We start from the raw sequence: 5,620 nt of genomic DNA on the forward strand, positions 1-5,620 counted from the left end.
TGATTGCCACATTATCGGGCAGCCAATAATTGCAGACAATGGCTTTGGTTACCATCACCAAGCTTCAAATCCAATGGGATTGTCTCACTCATCTCAAGATCATGTCCAGGACAATCCAAGAAATGATGGATTTCTTCTCATGGCCGCACTAATTACTCAACCACGATTCACCAAGAAGCCACACATAGGATGCGACAGTATTGGGCCATGATGAAACGAGAGAGTCGTCAAAGAAAAAGAGAACAGGATGCATCATGCTTGTCAACGCCTGAAGATATGAGTACAGTTTGCAAAACAATGGTGCTTTGCTGGCAATAAGCTACAAAAGGCATGAATGTGAAGCTAAGCAAGCCACCTTTTAATTGCTTCTAGAGAAGCCACTTTTCGACGGCTGCACTGTGGACTAGAGAAGTCTATACTCTCCAACATACGAGGCACAGTCACCAAAATCAAAGCATCCTTGTCTGAGGAGGAGTTGAAGATAATTTGCAGCAGCTAATTCACGATTACAGTAGGCTGAGTCACGAGAATTTCCATTGCAATTATGCCAACATTAACAGCCTCAAAGTCATTGCATCACATAGGAGATAAGAGACATTGCGTTTGCTTTTTGGCAGACAGAGATGCGAGTGTCTTCAAACAAAAAGGATGTGTGTCGAAAGAGTCTGGGATGAAAATCTTACATAAAGCATCCAATACATTTTCTTGACGAGTCCCAAGTATGCTTTAAAAGTGCTTAAATTATTTTGTTCTCTTGCATGCTCTAGTATAGGTACCATGTGTGTAGGTAATAACTGCATTTAGGTAGTATTACATCATGTATAATGATGTCTGTGAAGCCCTAGAGGTGTGTACGCTCCAAAAGGCATTCTTTTGGAACTCTTGGAGCACCAATATAAACTCAAATATATTTTACAATCACCATAGGTATAGTGTATACAAACTCTTCAACCACCAATATATACTCATGGATCTCCTAAAATACTTAGAACCATGAAAAATACCTTCACCCTAGGTAGAAGCTAGCATGAGTTCAAACAAGTACAAGTATACATAAAGGCAAAAAAAAGTGCATTGGGCCAAAGTGCATAGACTAAGTACTTCAACACTACCAATTTTGCTATATGTACCTTGTAGAAATATATTACATTGAAGATTACCTAGAGTACCTACATGTAGATGCTAGTAATACTACCATGTCAAAGTGGTTGGTGCTCAAAAGCACCAATGTAGACTCATAAGTTCTCTTAGGGTCCTCTTGGACAACGAATGTACATTTAATAATACTTTAAAACCACCTTTGTAAACTCACAGGTCCTTTACAACTATGAAAGTACACACCAATAGGCTCTCTTGGGCTACTTGGAAGCTTCCAAAGTACCTTAAGATTAGGTATAAGCTAGCATGCGACCACCAGCATGTACTTTTTGAATACAAACTCTAGGTATATAGGTACTTTAAATGTACTCTTTGTGGTACTTATTAAATTATCAATTTCAAATACTTGGGTACTTTGCAAAAACTAGTACTTCATAAAGTACTATTTACATTGGCTTAGGTACTTTAGTTCCTAATAAAAGGTTTAAAAAGTACCATGTTCAAGTTGCAATGACTTTAACCTTCTCTTCATAGACTCAAAGTTTTGATGAGATTTTATTTTCATTGGAATGGTGGAATTTTATAGGAGATTCCAAATGCAATATTTACACATCAAGATCTCTCTCAGATGTTTTGAGGGATTGAAGCCTTGGTTTGTTCACAAGTTGAAGGATACATACACTTATTGTTGCATTGCTCATATACAAATGATACACCTCAAGGATGCATTCAACCAGGTGAGACAAAGCAAGATAGGAGTGCACAGTGAAGGGTGTGGCTGCAAGTGTCAAGTATGCTTCTTAGAAGAGGATCTAGGAAAGTGTGGAGCTATTGCGTACATGCACAATATCATCAACAAATTGACTAACATGGTATTATGTCCAAAGCCAGATGAGTCTACGTTTTCATAAGCTCTCTTGCTTAAAGGGAGAATGTGATCAATGTGGATCGCATTGGATAGTGCTCTGTCAAAAAGAAGAATCTAAAAACGCATTCTAGATTTCAGTAAGGGTGGTTGAAGACATTGCATCAGCCCATCAAGAAGGCAAGAAGCATAAGGATCTACTGGTCAAGGAAATGGGATGTGCAGATTTTACATCTTTCCTTGAAAATCATCGAACCACCTACATCATACCCAATTTTATTGTCAGGTGGCAATCTCATAAATTCAAAGACTGCATTCAAAGGTTTCCTAGAGATGTGGTAGTCTTTGTTATAGACTGTGTTGAGAATTACTCTTTCAAGGAGCAAAATGAAAGACAATCAATGCATTAGTGGGTGAAAGCATGTATAGGTGGCCTGGAAAGTAATGTCAAGGACATTTGTTTTTTGCGCTTAAAAGTGGGTGTTTTAAAAGTGCTTCAAATCTCAAAAAGAATATCACTCTCCTAAGGTACCTCAATTAAGTCTCCTAACGTACACAATTAATGATACTAAATGTAATTACTGCTGAACGCTAGATTATTGTCCGCCTCTTCTTTCCCACTACAACCTGTCTGAGCTTTCTCTCTGCTTTGAGTTTTCTTTGTCTCTGAGATCTCTCTTGGAGCTCTATCTAGCTCCTCTCTATCTCTCTCTCACAGAGCTCTTACTGAGCTTTCTGTATCGCTCAGCCCCCCCCCCCCCCCTCTCTCTCTCTCTCTCTCTCTCTAAGCATGGCTCCTCTTGTGTCTGAGCTCGCTCTCATCTCTCTCTCTCTCTCTCTCAGCACTCTTTCTCTCTCTCTCATGAAATCTATCTCTATAGGTTCCTCTTCTACTTGATGATTATTGAGGTATGTAAACACTTATTTTGCTTTGTTAGTATCTTGCTAATTAGTGCAAGAAGTGCCATGTATTAATTAAAATTATAGCGTGTAGTTATGATTTGTATTGTATTTCTTGTAGAGCAATCCTTTGACAGTACTGCAACAATGGAGCACAGTGAAGAACTGTCTATTAGCTCATCGTCATTGAGTAGAGAAGCTCAACTTTAGCGCAAGAAATTAATGAGGGAATATTGGGCTGCTCAAAAACTAAATCAACTTAAGGCAATGGTAAACTTTGTGATGGAAAGCAATACGGGGGGGATGGATGAAAGAAAGAAACGAAGGATATGTCAATCTATGGTACAACACTTTGATACATTAACCATGGGAATGGATGCAAGTGGTAGGAAGGAAATCTTTGATGAACTTATTCAACATCCTTGCTTCCTTACTATGCAGACTAAATCCAAAGAGTTGGAAGAAACTATGCTGAGAAACATCTGCAACACTTTGAATCATGTGAAGGTCCCAAGATCTTCAGACGAGTTTTCTGTGAAGAAATCAGCAATGTTGATGTTGGTGAATGGTGGAAGCAAGGAGCCAAACACTGACATGAGCATACCGCAAGCCGCCAAGCTTATGGGGATCCACAAAAGAAACTTATATTCAGCCAAACATCACTTAATAGTGTCAAGTGAATCCGATGGTTCATTCCCTGCATCTGTGTGTCATAAAGATGATGCATGGAGAACTCACATCACTCAAACTGTTAAAGACATAGTCTTTCAATTTTGGACAGATGAGACGAGGGTGTCCCCCAACAAGAAAGATGTTTGCAGTAAGAGACTAGCTAGATGTTCATATGTAAAGCATCCAATCCACCTTCTTGAGGAGCCTGAGGTAATTGATATATTTTTTTTAGCACTTTTTATTGGTGCTACAACTCATATTCCTACTACAACATTATGTTTCTATACCACTTTTTATTGGTGCTACAACTCATTACTGCCACAAAATTATGTTTCTATACTTCTTTTATTAGTGCTACAGCTTGTTTTGGTGTTTTGCACCACTTTCTAGTGGTGCTGTAACATTAAAAAGTGGTGAAACATTACTATACTGGTCTCTAATTGTATCTGAAACCACTTCTAAAATTTGATCAATAGTTCTAAATGATTTTGAAGCACTTTTACTTGTGTTTCCACACCACTTTTTAGTGTATTTGAACCTGTTTTTAATGTTTTGCAGCAGGTTTTAATGTTTAAGAAACACGTTTTACTAGAAATGCACCAACGTTGCACCGTAAAACCTACAAAGTGGTGTTCACCCACTAAAAAGTCTTGTTTACCCAATGCTAACAGACATGTTTTACAAACTCGTAGGGGTGTTACAGGTGAAAATGTTTTTGGTGGTGCAGATCACTTTTTTCAAGTGATGTAGCAGCTTTTAGTCATGGTGCAACAGTTATAGTAGTGCCATAGACTTTTTACTACTGCTGCACGAATGGTGCCCACCACCTTATGATGGTAACCAAAACCATATTAGTGGAGTTTGAACACATTTTGTTAGTAAACACTTACAAGTGCTGTCACACCACAATGAAGCGGTGCACACAACACTTACACGTATAAAAACCACTTTCATGTGGTGTCTGACCGCATTCAAGTGGTGAGAAGCCACTTTCAAGTGCTAAGTCACTACGTCAGTCCATCACTCCATGCAAGTGGTGAGGCACCACTCCCAAGTGGTGTGACACCACTTTCAAGTAGTAACTAAAACCGTGTCACTGCAATCAAGTGGAAAGTTCCCGCTTTCAAGTGGCCAGACACCGCATTCAAGTGACCAGAAAACGCGTTAAAGTGGTGACTGCCCACTTTGAACTAGTTTGTCACCACTCTCAAGTGGTCATCAAGTGGTGAGACACCACTTTAATGTGCAAGTCACTATGTTAGTCGTCACTCCATGCAAGTGGTGAGACACCACTCCCAAGTGGTTAGACACCACTTTCAAGTGGCCAAACACCGCATTCCAATGACCAGAATCCACGTTCAAGTGGTGACTGCCCACTTTGAACTAGCTGCTCACCATTCTCAAGTGTTTATCAAGTGGTAGCTTTCAAGTGGTAGCTTTCAAGTGGCCAGACACCGCATTCAAGTGACCAGAATCAGCATTCAAGTGGTAACTGCCCACTTTGAAGTAGTTGCTCACTAATTTCAAGTGGTCGTCAAGTGGTGAGACACCACTTTCATGTGCTAAGTCACTCACTACGTCAGTCATCACTCCATGCAAGTGATGAGGCACCACTCCCAAGTGGCGAGACACCACTTTCAAGTGGTAGCTAAAAGCTTGTCACTGCAATCAAGCGGCAAGTTCCCGCTTTCAAGTGGCTAGAAATCTCATTCAAGTGACCAGAATCCGCGTTCAAGTGGTGACTGCCCACTTTGAGCTAGTTGCTCACCACTCTCAAGTGGTCATCAAGCACTTTTCACAAGAGCTCCTCCACTTCCAAGTTGTGTTGGACCACTATCTAGTTCTGATGCTGTTCTGTCGTCGCTGCCTAGTATTTTGTCCCTCCTACCTACTTTTTAAGTGCTAGAATTTAATTGGTGACTGGCCACTTTGAACTAGTCGCTCACCACTCTAAAGTGGTCATCAAACACTTTTCACAAGAGCTCCTCCACTTTCAAGTTGTGTTGGACTACTATCTAGTGCTAATGCTGGTCTGTCGCCTAGTATTTTGTCCCTCCCAGCTACTTTTTAAGTGCTAGTTTTGAA

General features: G+C 40.1%; 1 pseudogene; it reads left to right on the forward strand.

The window, feature by feature from the left end:
• Window positions 1-3,298: 3,298 nt before the first annotated feature.
• LOC147455891 (uncharacterized) lies at window positions 3,299-4,285 on the forward strand (annotated as a pseudogene).
• The last annotated feature ends 1,335 nt before the right edge of the window (window positions 4,286-5,620 follow it).

This window comes from Adiantum capillus-veneris, chromosome 6 (genome assembly GCF_014529385.1).
Source record: "Adiantum capillus-veneris isolate H3 chromosome 6, ASM1452938v2, whole genome shotgun sequence".
Classification (NCBI taxonomy): domain Eukaryota; kingdom Viridiplantae; phylum Streptophyta; class Polypodiopsida; order Polypodiales; family Pteridaceae; genus Adiantum; species Adiantum capillus-veneris.